The 20900-nt window shown below is 38.7% G+C and overlaps 1 protein-coding gene across 1 annotated transcript in view; it reads right to left on the bottom strand.

Annotated features, from left to right (window-relative positions):
* The window catches only part of DDX10 (DEAD-box helicase 10), a 273486-nt gene that overhangs the window by 84014 nt on the left and 168572 nt on the right, over positions 1–20900 (bottom strand). The window lies entirely within an intron of this gene.

The raw sequence follows: 20900 nt of genomic DNA, 5'->3' as shown, positions 1-20900 counted from the left end.
CTGAACCAAAATGTACTCATATTTTTGCTGTCAAAACAAGTTTGTTTTGCAAACCAAAGCTGTCTAAACCTGGGGAGAATATTATCTCAAAGTATCCCTAGTTCTGTGTAACTCAATACTTTTTATAGGCTGTACCCTACTCTCACTTACGTAAGTGCTCATTTTAAGGAAATGAGGACTGTTTTCCTAAATATCTTACGCTTATACTAGCTTGCTTTTCTCTCAAAGAGCTGAACACAGTAAAGAAACTGCTTGTTTTACACACATTAAAATAGAACACAATGATCTTAAAGGATATGCAGGGCAAATAACCACTTAATGGAAAATCAATTATGTAAAATTAAGTTCACTTTGATCATAATTAGTCATCAATCTCTTACACATTTGTGATTTATCTTGTTGATATAACATTATACCAGAGTTTGGTATTCACAGGAACATTTGACAAGATGGTTAAAAATCTCAACTGTCAATCTCACGTTGTACGAAAGGAAGAAACGAGATAACTGCAAAATTGTTAACTAAATCCAGAATGTTGTAAAGTATGTTATTTTAGTAAATCACTACTATTAATGCAACCATTTGTTAACTGTTTAAATTTCTTAGTACTTAACAAACTCCTTTACACGTAAGTAAGGGTGACACATTCATCCATCATCAAAGCTCAACCTTTTTTTTTAATTTTGGGGACTGGAAAGCATGGAGTTGGGATTTGGGCCTATAGATTTTACAGGGGAGGGAGAGTTAAATGTATTCTAAATTCTAGAACAGTGGAGGAAAAGATTTTCCCCTCTCAGGGCTAGGGTAATGAGTGTGCTGGAAAGGAAAGGAGAGAGGAAACAAATTGTAGCATTCATTGCATTACAATTTGTATCTTCCACCAGCAGAAGCATATTCTGGTGTTCTAGACCTCCAGGAGAGCTCAAGATGACCTTCTCCAGAGGTCAGGGGAAAGGACCCTGTGGATTATAACAAGGGTGACCCTACGGACTGGGTTTGGCAAGGACCAGGTATTCAGGCAAAGTAATTCAGTGCACCCGTTTTTACTCTCTTAAGTGTCCTGTGTGTAGGGTACTTTACATGGTCACTCCAAGTAATAATGGAAACCAGCTCTGGTGTGTAACGTGTTTTCTAGTGGAAAATAAATGCTCCAGCTTACAAGTGAACTTGGAGACATAAAGTGTACAGTCAGAAATTGCTTATATTTAGTTAATTCCCATGTAGGCCCAATAACACTGCTTTCTAGTCCCCTCTTCTTGTTTTCATTTTGTTTTATTTTTCTTCTTCTGAAATGAACCTGAAACATCCCCCAAGTTATTGTGCCTCCCAATAAAAGCACGCTGTAATTCTGCACATCACTGCTCTGGCAGTGTAAGAGCTCAAACAAGGGACTGCTTTGCTCACTTACTCATTAAGTACGGACTGCCTGGTGTTTGCTGGGTACTGGTCTAGACATCAGTGAGATACCTGCCAAGGAGCTCACATTCTAGTGGGGGTGAGACATGCAACAGCAACTGGCACAGTTATGTTCTCAATTCCTCAGGGCATTCTGCCACGCACTAACAAAGTACATCCTACTTGCTATAACAGTCAAGGTCCTCTATTTCCAGCCTCAACCTGTACTCCTCCCCACTTTGACAATCTCTACCTTACCCCCAGAAAATTCTGTTGGTAATAACTTGTGATTTAAAGCTCCCGGCTTCTGTTTGATGCCAACTTAGTATATTCAAGCCCACTTACTGTCAGTTGAGGGTTGGGTTCGGAGCGGAGGGTTGATTTGACAGGACCTACATTTAAAGGCTCATTCTGGCTACTACACTAAGAATAAACTGGGTTGAAGGGGCAGGCAAGAAGGATAAGAGAAGGAAGACAAGCAGGCTAGTCAGAAGGTTATTAAAATTACTAGACCACAGTAGAGATGATGGTGACTTGGACGGAAATGATAGTAATGGGGGCATTACAAATTGGCTGGATTCTGGATTTTACTAAGAAAGTGTTTTTAAGTAATTTTAGATTTACAGTAACTTTGCTAAGAGAGTAGAGAGTCTGCATATATTCCTCATCCTTTCCCCAATTATTAACATCTTATGGAATATTTGTCACAACTAGGAACCAACCCTGGCGTACTACTACTAACTAAACTGTAGTCTTACCTTGGATTCACCAATTTTTCTGGATCATTTGGAAGGTAAAGGCAACAGGATTTACTGATTAATTGTAAAAGAGTTTAAAAGTGAGAAGCTAAGGGCATCTCCAACGCCTCTCCTGAGCATGAGGAAGGATGGAATAGTCATTTCCTCAGATGAGGAAGACCACGGGAAAAAAAACTGGGGAGATAAAAATTGGGGTTTGAATTTGGCCACATTAAACCTAAGATTCCAACTAAAAATTCCAGTGGAGACGTCCAATAGGCAGTTGATTATAAGAGCACTGGTCTCAGGGAACAGTGCCTATTAGCCGGAGAGGGATTTTTAAAATAGAATCAAGAGAACTTGATGCTTAATTGCATATGATGAGTACGGAAGAGGCTAAAAATGACTCCCAGGTTTATAGGCAAGAAGAGACAGGCAAATGATGACAGAAGTTTTTCAACTTTAACCTTCTCTTAATTAATATACACATTTTACCATAATCCTCTATAATGAATCTAAAAATCTCAATTGTCAAAATTTTAATAATGACCTTTAAAAAATAACACATTTTACCAAAAGTATTATTTTTTAAAAAAAGAGAATATATATCAAATACATCAAACTTTTCTTGGTAAAAGAAATAAAAATGCTTTGGGCAGAATTAAAGATCAGAAACTACAAAATGGAGATTTTAAAGTTTACTTGCATACAAATATATTTAAGCGTTCATGCCTTCATTCATGCATTTCAGACTAATCTGCAGTCTGTTCAGAGTGAAAGGTGCAGCCAAACTTAATATTCTTTTAATGGCTTTCAGAGGGGTAAGATATTTTTGAAAATCAAATGTTAATAAAAGTTTATCAATGAAAATACAGAATAAATTGCAACAAAAAGGAAAAACTCAGGCACCTCTGTAACAATTCGCACTTGACAGAAGACCTGCTGACATGTCTTATTCCAAATGAGATGTTTCTAAAGTTTAAACATCAGTATTTTCAGCTCTGAACATTAAACAATGGAAAATGCTTTCTCAATCCAGTTCCTTCCAAAGAGAAAGTGAGTGATGAAAACTATCACAGGCTGTGACAGAACATAATGGTAACTTTACACCCTGTCCTTGCTGGGTAAATGGCCTGGAATTTTACAACATAACCAAAAAACTATCTCGAAAAAGAATCAGAGTTCAGGATCCATCCATACGGCTTTCAACATAAAGTAAATTCTTCAAGCAGTTCTTTGGGTTTTCCTTGAATTCTGCATCTGACACCTCCCTTCCACTCCATCACTATCATTCTCTCTTACCCAGACTTTTGAAAAGGCCAGTTGGCTAAGCTCTCCCGCCTACTCATTGATCTAGCAGTCAGAAAAAGTGATCTTAATTCCCAGCTGTGACTTTAAACTTGAGACAAGGCTTTACTTTTGTAAACCTCAGTTTCTTCATCTGCATGAAGGCAGTAAATACTTCATTTTCCCTCCCTCTGAAGGTTACTGTTGAGAACAAGTTAAATAAGGTACGTAAAAGTTAATCATGAATTATTACAGACCTTGTTAGGGAATTACCATCCTATTCAGGCACAAGGACATAATCATGTTATCACCCTGACACAAATTCTTCAAGTACTTTTTGTTGCCTGTTAGGTTAAGGCAAGTTCCTTGGCCAGGCACTTTAGAACACATGCCACAGAATCACTGTAACACGTTCCTCTGGCTTTCCACCTCATAAAATAACCCACTTCCAGGTCACAGGAGACCAGTGTTGATCAGAATGCACATCTCAGGGGCACCTGGGTGGCTCAGTGGGTTAAAGCCTCTGCCTTCAGCTCAGGTCATGATCCCAGGGTCCTGGGATGGAGCCCTGCATCGGGCTCTCTGCTCAGCGGGGAGCCTGCTTCCCTTCCTCTCTCTCTGCCTGCCTCTCTGCCTACTTGTGATCTCTGTCAAATAAATAAATAAAATCTTAAAAAAAAAAAAAAAGAATCCACATCTCAACTCATGAGTGAGTCAGGAAGTCACTGGGTAGACAGTGACTATCATTTTTCAAAAAAAAAAAAAAAAAAATAGAATGAGTATATGACCCATGATAAGTTTAAGTATCTTTCTGTGAAATTTACCTTTCAATGTTGTGTGCACTTGTTACTGGGAAGAGATGTAAAATGAGTTTCTACTTGAGGGTGCCTGCAGGAAAGCAGGGAAAAGCCTGCCGTGACCCCCTCCCTCCTCGGCGGCACTTCATGGCCTTCCACCGGCGGGCCACACCCATCACACTCCCTGCGCCCCTTCAGCTTCAACTTTCTGGGTCTCCTCTCCTTATCTGAAAAATGGAGGTAATGTCACAACGAGCCATCTCACAGTGCTTCTATGAATCACAGATCAAACTCCTGGGTACCACATGGGATGAGGCACCACAAGACTTTCTCTACCTTTTCTTCCTTTCTGCCTGCAAGCCCATACGACAAAGTAAAGTAATATCAATAAACTTAAGCTGGAGGCAAAAGAAAAATGAACCCAGTGCATACCAAGCCATAATATCTATAAAGTTAGGAGTTTCCAATTGCCTTGTGTCCCAAGCTACTACTCATATGAAAGACGCCTTTAAGTCAAACCACATACAGAGGCTGCCCGGAGAAGGAACGTAACTTCATATTTCTTTGATGTCTGAGGGCAAAAATCACAACCACCAGGACTGGAGCAGAACGGTGTCCTCTGGGTCTGCTGGGACTCCTGAGGGCTCTCTGTCCCCAAACCACGGTGTTTCTCAATCATGCCATCTGTTTGTTTTGCTATTATTGTTCCTTGCTGATAGGGATCTCATTTCACTGATTAAACAGGGGAGTGTCCTTTAACAAACTACCTGTTCTACATTGCTATTTACCCTCTGTACCTCCATAACCCACAAACCAGGTTCGTTTGAATGTGACTACAATGCACATCAGTGTGGAAGGGGTGCAGGCCTTCCCTGCAGCCAGAATGCACGTGCTCAGTGCCCAGGTCCTGCAACTCCTACACAGGTGGGCCAGAAGCTTTTTGTTCTCCTGGTTTTACTGATTTTTAACCCACTGAGCCACCCAGGCACCCTGGTTTTACTGGTTTTTTACTATGGTAGTCAAATTCAAAAAAAGTGGGGTATTGTATCAGTGATGACATTAACTTTCAATTTTTAAAATTAATTATTTGTTTAAATGTATACTAAACCCTCCCAAAGTGAAGAATTAAATGAAGTTTTGGTTCATTCTTCAAAGTTCCAACTTTCCACTCTGACTATTCAATCTATACATATGCAAAAATGTCACAACCTGAGCTACATTCATAAGCACGCTTATGTTCTCAATTCCTCAGGGCATTCTGCCATGCACTAACAAAGTACATCCTACTTGCTAAACAGTCAAGGTCCTCTATTTCCAGCCTCAACCTGTACTCCTCCCCACTTAGACAATCTCTACCTTACCCCCAGAAAATTCTGTTGGTAATAACTTGTGATTTAAAGCTCCCGGCTTCTGTTTGATGCCAACTTAGTATATTCAAGCCCACTTACTGTCAATATAATATTTCTATGGTACATTACAAGTAATGGACATTCAAGAACACTTAACCTGACTTATTGCTGCCTCTTACTGGGACGCTCTCTTTTTTGAATCCTGTTAAGTCAGAAACAACCTCTCCAACTTCTGAATTGTTTGAACCTTGTTCACCCATGAGTGGTTCTGCTACTATAATCGTGTCCCATATTTTATCTCTTTTACTAGATCTGCCTGTCTGAACAGAAGTTAAGTGCAAGATTTGAGACTCAGATAGTCACTTACTAAATGTCAGTCCTAGGGCAAATATATTTAATTTCTTTAAGCTGTAGGTCCCTCATCTGTCAAACTGTGTTGAGAATACCTACCTGTGAGTACTAAATAAAATGCCTTAGCACAGTTGTATGCTACACAGCTGTTTAATACTGGCTATTAAAAATGGCCCTCTGTTACCAATCTTTCCACTCCCTAATGCAGTCAGTGTGTGAGAGGTGCCAAGTTTAGGACACCTCAGGGCAATCTGACTTCTCTTTCCCAGTCCCCCCATCTGTCACCGATTTTTAACAGTTTATTCTTAAATCCCATGAACAAAACAATCTTTCCTCATTATTCTTACACTCACTGTGATACACACGCCATCATTTCTTAACATCTCAGCTCCTAAAATGGTCTCCTGATTTCCCGAGCTGTCCAAGCCCTGAAATCCAACCATGCGAAGCAAATAAAATTAATCCTGATAAGAAAGATCATAATGATATTCTAATCATCAAGCCCTGTCTGTTTTCAGTTCTCCTCTTATTTCTTCTCTCTGTAGTATTTAAACACTCTTAACCAGGCCCTTCTTTAAATTCTCTCTTAATACTTCATAGACCACCATACCAATTTCCCTTCCTCTCCTCTAATCTGTCTACTACTATCTTTTCATTTGTCCTGAATGCTTTTTATCTGCCTACACTGCAGAGAATACTGTTCCCAAGGATTTGTCACCTGGCTCTCTCTCATCCACTCTCTGGATTCACACTACACTGGAATCCTCAATCACTACAGACAACGAAGTGTACAACCTTCCTATGCTGAAATTTCTTCATCTATTAAATGGGGATGACAATATTATCATCTATAACTTCAAAGGCTAAAGTTCATATACTAAAATACATTTTAAAAAATCCATGGAAAGCACGTGAAATGGTCTCTGACACATGGAAAGCACAATAAAAATGCTTCATTTCTTCCCCTTTGGCTTCAAGCATTATACATGGACATACATCACAAAACTTGTCCATAGCATTCATTATGCGGAACTACTTTAAAATGTTTTCCATTAGATTTGTAGTTCCTTAAGGGGAGGTTAATTCTATCTTGGAATTATGTTCAATCACACACAGTAAGCACTCAGGAAATATGTATGAATTAAATGAATGACTATTTCTAGGGTCATGCTACCACTGACACTGAACCTCTCCACAAAATCTTCACCATATCCCCACACTCTCCTGAGTCAACCCATATCTTTAACGAGGCCTTCAAGATCCTCTGTGATCTGCCAACTTTCTCCTTCCTAGCTCTTGCTATTCCGCTTTATGCCAGTAAAAACCTTCTCATATCATATGCTTGCGCAAACCCCAAGAGCACCGGTCAAACCCCTTACCCGAACACCGATTCTACCTAACAAACCAGAGCCACTTCCTCCCAGTGTAGTCACTTCCAGGCCTCTCTCTCTCCTCCAATGAGCTGAACAAACCTAGGACTTCTGTGTATATGGCACGGAGAAGCCAAATCCTCGTGGTCTGTATCTTTTACAACGTTGTGGATAACACAGCTCTCATAATCTCATTCCCGTATACCACAGCATCAGTTTAGAGGCTGTGCATGAGATTTCAGGGCAAGAACAAAGCAGATTTCTCTCTGATGCCAATCTACATGAAGTCAGACACACTGAGGGAGAACTAGAGCTGGTCATGCTGGGTTACAGACTGACTCAAGAGACTAAGCTTGCATTTATGCATGTGTTTCAAACAGACATTCTGCCACAGTGGCATAAGCCAAACCAAAAATAGAAAAGGCTTAGCAGCTCAGGATTGTATGCAAGTACAAAAGTGTGCATCTGGCTTTGGACGATGGCTCTTAAAGGACATACCTTAATTATACACACATATACTGCAGGAACGCATGCCTATAAGCCCTCTGCCCCAGAGATTCCGAGGGAAGAGGCCGAGGAGGAGCTAAGTAGCTGCACTTTGAGACAACCTTCAGTGATGTGGATTTAACACACTCCAGGCTTGGCTGAGCTACTGGTTTAGATCTTGGCTAATTCCAGACAAGCCTGCTAAAAAGGCAACATATAATAACACTGATAATGACGGCTAACATTCTTTAGAGTGACTCATAGCTTACCAAGCCTTTATACAGTTATTGTCTGCACAAGACCTGGAAGACTGACAACACAGGCAACATCACTGCTGTTATTCCACAAAAGAAAAAAATGAGGCTCAGCAGAAAGATGGCTGCCCTGGAGTCTGGAGCTTACTGGAAAGAACGGACCCTGGGTCTTTCATTTCCAAATCTCACACTCTTTGGGGGAAAGCTCTAACAACTTGGCAGTTAGTGCTAAAAGCTGACCTTAAGCCCCCAATCTCTGATCTAACATTACTGATGAACTCACAGTGTACACTGTACTATCATTCACTTTTAATTTTCTCTTTTACTTAGATAGGACTTAGTATTTTTTCTTTATTTCACTTTCTGTTATCTTCAAAGGAACACCACAAAAATACCATGTGTCAGCTATACTAAGAAGGGCAAAAATCTCAGGCCTAGATGGATGCCAGGAGGCAGCAATCAATAGCAGTCATGTTTAGAATTTAGATAAGAATCATGTTAAAACCACTTCAATGAAGCTGATGCCCTATGACAATATACTTCCTCATTTCCAAAGAAAGCTGCACTAATATAAATAAATGGATAAGCTTGAGAGTGTATATCATTTCCAACTGAAGGAAATGAGAGGACTTTATGAAATAAAAATCCAATGTGTATGTAATAAGGAGGAAAACTGATGTACACAGCTGAAAATCAAGATGGGTAAAATAAAAAAATCAGTCTTAGTTCTAGCAGTGATTATAGTCCAAAGACAGACAAGCAGTATGATTCTTGATAAAGGAACTTTTGGGTCATGAATACACTATTTCTGCAGCATTTTCAAAGCTTGACATTTGATCCAGAAGTAAGATAAAACAAAGCTACGGTAACAAAGCCTACTTCCTCCTTGAGCCTACTTATGGGAAAATAATAACTTCTTTGATTAAATAAGCCTTCAAGTTCTGAATATTTCTCAATTTCTGCAGACAGTTATGCACACATTCCAATTTATGAAGTTAAAACAGTACAAGCAGGGACCATTCGTACCAATGTCCATTTCATCAACCCTTGTGTTAACTGTGTGAAAAAAAGTCCAATTTCAACAGCTCTCAGGGTTCTCTCAGCTGGCAGGAACAGTAGAGAACTAGACAACATTCTAAGGCCACTAAAACACCCAACAATTGGGGCACCTGGGTGGCTCAGTGGGTTAAGTCTGCCTTCAGTTCAGGTCGTGGTCTCAGGGTCCTGGGATCGAGCCCCGCATTGGGCTCTCTGCTCAGAGGGGAGTCTGCTTCCCCCTCTCTCTGCTTGCCTCTCTGCCTAATTGTGATCTCTCTCTCTCTCTCTGTCAAATAAATAAATACAATCTTTAAAAACAAACAAACAAACGCCCAACAATTTGATGTAGAAACTGGAAAATCCACTGGGGTGCTAAGGAGGTTAAAGGTGTCTGAAGGGCACAATGCACTATGCCCCTTTTAGAAAATATCCATTTTTCTTTCTAATTTGCATGGGAATCATAAGAATATTATTTTCTCATTTTGGAGAAATTGTTTTATGAGTTTTAGGAGGTAAAATATAACTTCTTGGAACAAGGAGATTTAAAAAGGAAATGTATTATTTGAAGGACATAAATTATTAATTTTCTTCCATAGCTTTCATAAAACATGGATGACTCGAGGGATAAAGGCTCCCAATAGTTCTGGGATTATAAGTACTATTCAAATACCCTATATATTCCTAAATCTACAAATTAAAACATGTAGACTGAAAGCACATATAGAGATCTAGTATACCACGCCATTTTCCAAGATAACCTTTTTAAGTATGACCTACATTCAGGAAAGTACAACAAATTATAAGCATAAAGCTTGATGAAATTTCATAAAGAGAATACCCCTATGTATCTACCACCCAAAATAAGAACTCAGAACATTCCCAAGTTCTCCAGCATTCCCCCTCAAATTTTTTTTTCATTAATAATTCCCTCTTTTCTCCAAAGGTAACCCCATTATCCTGTCTAATCCCCAATGTTGGTTTTACTTTAAAACAAACAAAAGAACTTTATATAAATGGGATACCATAGTATTTACTCTTTTGTGTCTGGCTTATTTTGCTCAATATTTGGAAAATTTGGGGCACCTGGGTGGCTCAGTCAGTTAAGTGTCTGCCTTCAGCTTAGGTCATGATCCCTGGGATACTGGGATGGAGTCCCACATTGGGCTCCCTGCTCAACGGGGAGTCTGCTTTTCCCTGTACCTGTGCCTGCTCCCTACTCATGCTCTCACCCTCTCTCTCTCTCAAATAAATAAATAAAAACTTTAAAAAAAATTACTTGTAAAATTTGTCCTTGTTATTGCATGTAGTAATAATTCATAACTGTATATAATATCCCATTGTATCTGTACGCAGAATTTATCTACTCTTCAATATGGGTTAGTTCCAAAACCTGAGGATTATAAATAAGCTGCTCTAGAAGCATCTTTTTAGGCAACATCTCTGCACTCCTCTTGGGTTTATACCTAAGAAGGCAAGTGTGGAGTCCTGGGTAGCATAAGTCCAGCTTTGCAGACACTGCTAAACATCTCTCCCAAGGAGTTGTGCTATTCATCAGGAAAAGTAAAGCTTAGAGGAATGCTGTGATTTTGCAGCTAAATATGCAGTGATTTAGGACAAGAGGCAGAGATAAGTTCCAGACCTCATAATTTAATACCACTTTCTCCTGAACATTGTAGATAATGCTCAAGGCAATCAGGCTAAGATTTATTAATGTACAATCTGAGGGACAGAAAACAGATAAACCCTTCAACATTACCAGAAGACCTCTTCTGCCTTTCAGATCCTGAAACAGAAACCAGAGGGGTTTTTTTAACCTTCTAAATTAGGTGTATGACCTTAACCAAGTCACTTATTTACCTAGCTTCTCTGTAGTAAAGCTTTTGCAACTGTCAGATGACCGTAATGCTTCCACTTATTACATAAATCGATAAACCTTGACAGAAGCATTTTGAAAAGGATAAAACACTGTAGTGCTGTCAACAATCTACAACAACATAGTCTATAAACAGGAAATGCTATAGTTCTCTTCAAGTCAAGAAACCTTTGGATCCTGTAATATATATCAATAATAAAGAGCTACTAAGCAAAGGGAAAGAAATTCCAGTACAAAACACTGCAGACACTTGGCTACAACTTTACGCAAAAAAAGAACACGTGGGAAATAGGAAATTAGTTAATGTTGCTGGTAACAATAACTATAAGAATAACAACAGTAAGATTACCTAATTAGAGCTTTATGGTCACAAAGCATTTCATATAAAATTCATTAGAGGATTGGGGGGGGAAAAAAGGTGTCCATAAGAAAAACAAGTCCTCAATGCTATTTTCAGTATATTTGATTATCTCCAGGAACAAATTCTTCTAGCCACTTTTCTCTTTCGAACACTGGCTTACAGTTCTCTCCAACACAAGTCTTTGCGGCTTCGAAAAGGGACAGGAAAACATGGCCACTCTACAGCTCACTCCCAACACCAAGGCGAGTTAAAGTTCATCCCCCAAAAGAGCTTTCCTTATTCACAAAAAAAGTATTTCACACTGCACTAGTGGATACGAAATACTTGAAAACTGGGAATCAGCTTCATTCTCTTACCCATCTCCAAAATCTTTAGGACTGAGCATAAAACATATCCCCATTTTCTTTTTCCTGTATTCCATTTCTTTTTTGTTTTTATTATTCCCTTTACCCAACTTCCTCATTTAAGAGACTGAGGACAGCCTTCTTAAGAAATATCGGCATCCTCTTCCTCTCTGTTCTCCCTGCCACAGATGGTCTTAAATTCTAAGTGTTACAAGTATGGCTGGAGCTGTTTACACACCATTCTGCTGATTTCTACCTCTTCTGATAAAAGAGTACATTGAACACTAAACCGTGTACAAGGTGACAACTCTACATTTGGTGTGTCATTTAAGAAAAGACAAAAAGGTACTATGAATTTAGTAATACAAATTCATATTTTGATCATCTTAACAGCCATTATATACTTTTAAGTAATTATACATATATATGTGTGTGTGTATATATTTATAATACATATGAGATATGTGATATATATGTTATAGATAATTCATTTGGGGATATTTATGAGAATTTGAAAAATTCTCTAGCAATAACATGGAGAACCCACACAGATTCTTGTACCACACTCTGAGAATCAATAAAATCAAGATATATGGTAATTCTCTATTTCCCAGTATAAATGAAAGGATTCAGAGTTGTGAAGCATAATATTAACAAGAAAGGAGAAAAGAACCCACATGCACATTTTCCACGCCAGTAATTTGTGATTTTTGTATACTGTAAGAAATTATGACAGTATAATCTCCCAAAAGACACTAAAAGCTTTATAGCCAACGTTTTCATGCACATTATTAGTGAATGGTAATACATATAAAAATATGGATCAATGATTCTAAGCATCAGCCTCCATAATCAAGATGGCCACACACATGTACACATGCTCACAACAGCTTCTACAAAGGAGGGTATGTATTAATGACCACATAATTACCAACTGACCACAATGATTCAGACAGTTAATTTGTTCTGTCAGAGATGTTTCTACAACCCACCAATTCAAGCATATAAATGTCAAATTATCTCTAACTTGGTATTAAGCATAATAAAGCACAACTGAGTTAAAATGCACCAGAGAGATTGACTTATTCTGTTTTGGTCCAATCTGAACTCAGAGTCCTAATGTATTGTAATGGACCTAAATGACCAACCAAATGACTAGAGTCCATTAGAGCATTTAACAATACAATTACCATTAATACCTAGAAAGGGATAATATATACATATATAAGTATGTACTGATACACACACACATACACACACACACGAGAGAGAGAGAGAGAGAGAGAGAGAGAGAGCGAACGCATAAGCACACAAGTGCTTTTTTAGGCATCTCATATTCAAATGTGTTTTGAGACTATTTTTCCTAAACTGTTAACTGGTTATAACATTTTATTTTGCATGCTCTACAAAAGAAACAACATTCCTTAAGAAGTATTAGAAGAAACACCTGAATTAGTCATTAAAATGCTCTCTCAAAAATTGTCTCAAATTAACCAGGAATTGCATTGCAAGTTTAAAAGCAACAACCCTGACTTGTTTTCTGAAAAATTCCTTCTTGTTCTTGGGGCTCACAGCTGGCAAAGTACAGGTCTATAATCACCCTTAATCTTAAAACCCACTGCTCAGCTCTCTGTGGTTATAAATTAGGAGGTAGACACAGACCTGGATCTGAGTCTTAGCTTTCTCACGGTCTAACCACATGTGAATTAGGTTCTAATTATTTAGGCAAACCACGTTCAAGACCACCAAATACAATATTCACCACAATGCTGCCAACAGAGAAGTTTTAACAGAATTCCCTGTTTTGGTCGATCAACAAATATTTATGAGCAAGGTACTAGATGACAGAGTGAAGTCACAACTTTTATGAGGTTAAGGCTCCAAAGTCAACAGAGAAGGTGAAAATCAGGACCAAACTGCTACAGACTATCCCTTCTATCACCGGTAAGGTACAGGAGCTTTATATATTCTAAACTAGATAAAAGAATGGAAGAAAAGGAAAACCATTAAGTATGTATTAGGACATTTCAACCTTTAAGATTATCAAATTCTTAGCAAACTGAATATTGGTCAAATATTCTAAAGAGATGCTGGCCACTTGCAATTCATTACATTCTGTTTTAATATTAAGACCTATAACCTTAGTACAGGTTAATGGATTTGTTTGAAGTGGTGATAAACAAGGAGCAGCACTGTGAAGAGCCGGGGTGTCAGGAGTGCATACCATCTGGCACAAATTTAAATGTGTATTGCAACTCTACCCTATTCTATGGGCCCAGCCCCTGGGTATCAAAGAGACTGTGACTGACACAGCATTAACATGTAAACACTAAACTGTAAGAATGAATATGCCTGCATTTCCTTGATTCAATAAAAACTTACAAGCATTTACTATGTGCCAGCTACTATGAAAAAACTCAGCTGCTGATCTCAAAGAGTTTACAGATGAGAAAAAAAAAAAAATCACCAAGAATCAAAGCAAAATAATGTATAAAAAGTATAGTAGACCAGAAAGAAATGCCTATATCTGCCTAAAGGGGGTAGAACAGTCTTCAAAAAGGAAACAGTGCTGGGGTAAAAACCAAGGAAGGAGAGGATAGCCCAGGGAGAGAAAAACTTGTATAAAAGAAGTAAAGAAGAATATGGCATGTTTAACTGATCTCCAAGGCTGAAAATAATGGTAATTTATTTCATAATAGTTCATTCATAAGAAAAGACTGTTACTGAGATTTCGGTGATATATAGAAACTAATAGGAAATCAACACTACTGTCTAACAGCCAATGGCTGTTTCTTAGTACCTACTGTAAGATGGAACTAAATGCAGATAAAAAGGGTGACTTCAGGAGAAAAAAATCTGTTTATTTCCAATGTCTGCTTTAGCTTTTAAGATTCTCATATTCTTTATGCTCTTTACTCCCTTGGAAATGAGGTAACAGCATGGCCCAATGCTTGCTTGTCCAGGCTGAGTCCTGTACAGCAGACTGAGTTTAGACTCTGCTATAGCCCAGTTCTATGATCTTCGGAAAGCTGCATAAAATTCCTAAGCCTCAACTTCCTCATTAACAAAATGAAGATAATAACTACCACTTAACTCATGGTGCTATTTGTGAGGCTTAAAACAATAATGCACATAGAGCCTTTCTTTAACTGCAGTATTTGTAAACAGCATACAATCAATGTATGACAGCACCTGCTAATTACTGTTATATTTTACAACGTCCATATAAATTGTATCCCAAATTCAAGCTCCTATTACAATTCCTATGTATTCTACAGAAAAAAAGGGAGATAGATATTCTTTACCAAAATCTTTTTGATAAACAACATTGATGTTACTGAAACTTTCAGTATTACTTGAGTTATAGTCTCTGTGTGACTGAGAATATGGTATTAATAACTTGCTTTTGTTTTATTTTTATACATGACACCTTAAATCTAATAAAATTCTAAATTACAGTGCTCTTTGGTATTTCCTGTATTGTTATACTAGGGGGAAGGGAGTTTAAGGTAGAATGAAAAACACACACATAAGCACCCAGAGGTCTGGAGTTTAACTGTAGCCAGTTATTTAACTGTAAGATCTTGGAAGAAGCACCTACTCATAAAAACCCTTCACTTTCTCATTTAAAAAATAATGATATGGAATATAAGAGTCTTCTCTTTAAAGGTTTGTATTCTGGGGTGGGAGTGGGGAGGTGGGAATGGAGAGTTACTATTTCACAGGCACAGATCTTCGTCCAGGATGAGGTTCTGGAAATGGGGAGTGGTGGTGGATGTACAGCAATGTGAATGGAATTAACGCCAAACAGTGCACTTACAGACGGCTAAAACAGTGAAACTTATGTGTCTTACAGCAATAAACAATACTTTAAAAGAACGTTTAAGTCTGTGCCCTGTATCCCATTAAGCCATTCCTTCACCCACTCAGTCGTTCATTCGAACATTTATCAAGTGCTTATCATGAAACACCCCGAGAGGAAGACACCAAGAACAGTACTTAGAACTGAGCAGGAAAGACAGACACGTATCCAACTAAGTGCCATAAACCATCAGAAGCTGCATACAGGAGACTGAAGTGGGAGTTTTAAAAACGAAGGTCCATTTTATCTAAGGTGGTCAGAAAAGTGTTCATAAAAGGGAGGACCTAAAGGTGAGTCTTAGAAGAAAAGCATGTATTCACCATATGGAAGTATTATAACCAGCACTGTTCTTTGTCCCACAGTTAACTTTAAATCTTCATGACTAGAGGACAATTCTCTGACAATGGGAGACTGAAAACATCTCTTAAGTGATGTACACAGTTAAAAGTTCCATTTTAGTATTCTCCTTCTTCATTATCAAGAAACAAAGAGAAAGGGAAGGGAAGGGCAAGGAGGGGAAGAGTGGGAAGGAAAAGAAAAGGAAAGGAAAGGAAAGGAAAGGAAAGGAAAGGAAAGGAAAGGAAAAGAGAAAAAGGAAGAAAAAAGGAAATGAAAGGAAAGAAAAGAAATAAAAAGAGAAGAGGGGAAAAAAAGAAAGGAAAAGGGTCATTACATTAATTTCGATGCAAAACCAAATCAATACTAGAATCATAATAAAAGTAAAGCTATTTGGCTTTCATTGCTCACTTAGGTAGATATTAAAGGGAAAAAGCATGTCATCTAAAAGACTTTGTTATTTATTTAAAAAGTAGAAGGACAGCATAATGGGTCTTATTATAGCACTAAAACAAGGTATTATTTGAGCAGTTTGCTCAGAGAAAGAGAATGACTCATTTAGGGCACCATTAAGTAAGTGATTATATCAGGGCAGCAAAGGGCAGCCTAGAAGGGTTCAGTTCCTTCAAATGTGAGAGCAATTTACTTTAAGGGAGGACCTTTGCTTTCTCTGGAAACTGGGACTATAAACAAACTTATGTTTCCATTATCTTGCTTTTAGTTTTATCAAAAGTTGCTTAGTTCAAAATAAACTGACCCTCTAGAGCCCTTGAAATCCTAACCGAATCAGAAAACAAAGAAAAAGACCAGTAAATTCTCAAAAATATGAAATGTCAGAAAAAAAGAGGAAAATGGGAGGGGGTGCAAGGGTTATATAAAATAGATGGAACAAGGAGAAATTTCCCCCCAAAGTGAAAAATTTTAACTTGGTGTCAGTCAATAAGATACTTCCAAAAAGGAATAAATGCAGAGGCTTAAGACCTAGGAATGACCATTACCATCATTAATTAATGTCTATTTGTAGTTCTGTAAGGAAAGATAATCCTTCAGCTGGTAAGACTGCAGTAAGATGTGAAAGAAAACAAAGGAGTTCTCCCATGAATGTTGAGAAAGGCTGAGGTCCCATATTAGGAACTGCACTGAGTACAATACAGACATTTTTGTTACGTATCTCGGCTCAGATCAAGATTATATGGGAGCACAAAAATGTAAATATGATTACAAGTGACTATGTCATCTACTCCCTTCATCTGACACATGGTAAGAAGAAGCCAGAAGGGGAAACAACATGTCAGGGGTCACCTAGCAACATGGAGACAGCCCACTTCCTAGTGCCAGCTGATTCTCGTTTCATAGATTTGCTACTAGTCATTTTCTATAAGCCGCTGCTAGCTCACGTACCTAAGCCAGGTTTTAAAGAAAAATGATATAAAACAAAAGGGGTAAAAATTATCGTATCGAGGACCATGGAGCAGTAACAGTAACAGGGAATGAGGATGCAGAGAGCCAAGCACACCATCATTTCTGCCACCAAGGAAGTCAGTGACGGGGGTAAGTCATTTACTTGCTTTTAGACTTAATTTATTTAATATTAAGTATGTATGTACTTAAGTAGAACCACTATTTCAAACAAAAGCTCCCTGGGAAGCTTAGTATACATGAAGGAAAAGATGGAGCTGCTCTGAATGAAGGCAGAGTGGGAGCTCAGGGTCCTGCCCCAAACACCTCCATAGAACACCTAGGCACTCAGTGTACTGTACACAACCCAAACTACTGGAGGAGCTCAGTGGAGGCCACATTCATCAATGTCATGGACCAGGAAAAGTTCAAATAAGATTTCAAAGGACTGACAGAGGATTTTCACTCTGTCGAGTAATGATGACTTCTTAAAATCATCATTATTTCATAAGTAAAAGGATATTCCAAAGTCAATAAATAAATAAATAAATGGTCCTCTCAGAATGAATATATACAACTTATCTGTGTAAAACTATTAGTGGCCAGAAAAAAAGATATGATAGACTAGTAGACGAGGAAACCACTCCAGACGATCTCAGGTCTACTCACGTTCTAAAGTTACACAACTCCTACTTTTTTGGATCCTATATCTTCAAAGAACTAATTGATACCACCTCAAGTATCCAAAAAACTGTTTCCTATGTCTACTATTTGTTAACCAAATATATAAAGTGTCCCAGGGTCACTTTAATGCCTTATTAAGTAAGGCAATAAAAACTAGAGAAAATTCAGCTGAAGTTTACGACTGTAAAACTTCAACCTCAAAACAAAGGACATCATTTTAGTAATTTTGATAAAATTTTCCCCACGCGGGGCGCCTGGGTGGCTCTGTGGGTTAGAGCCTCTGCCTTCAGCTCAGGTCATGATCCGAGGGTCCTGGGATCGAGCCCCACATGGGGCTCTCTGCTCAGCGGGGAGCCTGCTTCCCCTCTCTCTATCTGCCTGCCTACTTGTGATCTGTCTGTCAAATTAATTAATTAACTAATTAATTAATTAAAATCTTTTATAAAAAAATTTTTCCCCACACTTAACAAATGACTATAAGCATCTATAATATGTTCAGGCCACGTGTAATTTCCTGGTGATTAAGTGCCTCTGAGCTGCTTCCTACTCTTTATTCCTCCACACTCAGTGTTCACTTTTACCAACATCATGCTTCTGTTTAATAAATTCTACTTTCTGAGGTATTTCTGGGGATCTATTTCCTCAAGTTTCAGCACTGTTTTTCCCTTCTTTACATTTTGGCAAAACCATTCCAGACATTTCCGTGAGGAAATCACACTGAAGGGTGAGGTGAAGCTGTATTTCCAGGATTATGTCACTTCCCTGAGCCTAAGGAGCCATGGGATCTATTGCTCATGCTCTACAACTGTTTTTTCCACATCTCAGTTTAAAATTTCTAAGTTGTAAGAACACACAACATTCTGGTAAAGTAAAAAGTCCATTTTGCAGTTCAAATATTTCTCTGCTAAACCAAGTTTTGATACTTTAAAGACCTCTATCTTCCAGATCACTAAGCCCTGGGCACCCAGAAAACCTCGGGGGTTCCAACTTTATGTTTCCCTCCTCCTCTTGCACTGCACGTCACATTTTCCATGCGAATCTCAGACCTATCTTTTAACAAAGAGTAGCAGCAGATTGCTGAAAGGTCTATTCCAACTTTGTTTCACTGTACTCCCATCTTCAAAGCAATGTTTCTTAGGAATACTATGTTGGAAGAGATAACCACCAATCATCATTTATAAAACTGAAACCTCACATTATCATTAAACCTTCACATTTGGGGGGAAATAAAGACAGATCCATTAACTTTCATTTGAACACTATTTTTTCGAATTAAAAACAATATTCTGTGTCTTCTACATTCCTCCTCCTGTAACATGAGGCCGAATGAAGCATAAAACAAGGTCAACAGAGCCACAGGAGTCTCCCTTTCTCGTACTGTCAGCTGCTGTGCAATGATTCTCTAAATGGGTACAACTAAGAGTCCAGGTACAGCAGGTCTGCAAAGACCATTTCCTTTCAGCACTAAGGGATCTTGTGGCTATCTTGCAGGTTCAGCAACTGAAAGATGCTCTGGCCTGAAGCTGACCAAAGGGCATCAGAAGGCACAGTCACAAGTCACAGAATGATTATGGGCAAATATAGTAAAGAGAGGATAAAGTTTACTTTAAAACTTAATTATCCATCATTTAAAGCACAAGCACAAAGACAATAAGGACACCTGATAATTCACACCACGCATTTCTTCTTAGACATCACAAAACACAGGGCCATCACTTCTTTTTATAGAGTCGTTCCCAATAACATCTTCTGAGTCTGATTCCACAGGGGCACCTGGAAAGCCATGGGAGCCTTCATCCCACCACTTCCATTTGAAAAGAAGTGAGCCGCAAAAAGGTAGATCCAAACTAATTGCTCGGGGCTCCAACAGTCAGCCTGAATCTGTCACTGCTGCCAGTCTTTGGTGCCTCGTGGAATGTCTGAGTCCTGGCTACAGTCCGGCCCCTCATCCCTCTGAAATCACTCTTAAGAGGGCTGCCACCTGTGAGCCATCAGCTGAGGCTGTGAGCATGACCAAAGCACAGCCTCTGTTTACTGAGGGCTCCTGGCCTTGCAGCGAAGTCATGGCAGCTGCAGCACCTCTTCCATTTATTTCCAGTCCAAGCATTAGTGGTTGGACAGAAATGAGGCGTCCTCATTCCCAGAGGTCAGGAACAAATAGAGGACAAACATTTAAAGGGTTAAGGAGTAGGAGGGTGAGCTGGGCTTGAGGAGTTCCCTTCAGAGATCTGCCCAGTGGAAAAACCCAACTGACAGCTATTGCCAGCTTTTTTGTTTATGTCCCAGCTGGCAGAGCATCAAACCAAATCCGTCTGCGCACCAATTTACAGAAAGATGAAGGAAGAGGCTCAAGAGGCAGCCCCATAGGTGAGAACAATTCATGACTCCAACCACCACACAGGTGAAGGCCATAGTGCCAACAAGAGTAAAACACACCATTTTAGTAATACACACAAATATGCGTGAATACGCACAAAGGGAATACAGTAAGCAGGTCTTCTTCTGGCTGCAGACTACAGCTGTCATCTTATAATTTTATGTGCAGGAGTGAAAGAGCATCTTAGTGAAATAAGTTTAGTTTTATGCTGAGCATGCAATATTCATAAATATCAAATGCTTTCACTAGATTTAAAGTTTTCTTCTTACATTTAAATTTTTCCCACTATAGCCCCTAAGATGTAATTTCTATGCCGTGACAGTGCACGCCTGCATTTTAAAAGCACATGCAGAATCCGCCACCTGATTTCACAGTCAGGCCGCACACACTACAGCTCTCGTTTTCGGGCACCTCTGAAGACAGAGTGATATTTAATACTGAATATAAGCAGTCTTTTCATCTTACACTGCAGAGTAATTGCTTCCCACTTCAGAACTATAAAATGAGTTATCATCTCTGACTTGCTCTCTAAGTGCTATGGCCAGCATGGAAAAAATGACAAAGAATATTAAGGGCTTACTCAAGGGAGTCGGATCTTTGC

Source organism: Mustela erminea, chromosome 9 (genome assembly GCF_009829155.1).
Source record: "Mustela erminea isolate mMusErm1 chromosome 9, mMusErm1.Pri, whole genome shotgun sequence".
Classification (NCBI taxonomy): domain Eukaryota; kingdom Metazoa; phylum Chordata; class Mammalia; order Carnivora; family Mustelidae; genus Mustela; species Mustela erminea.
The sequence above is the reverse complement of the archived record's forward strand: the minus strand, read 5'-3'. Positions and strand labels throughout refer to the sequence as shown.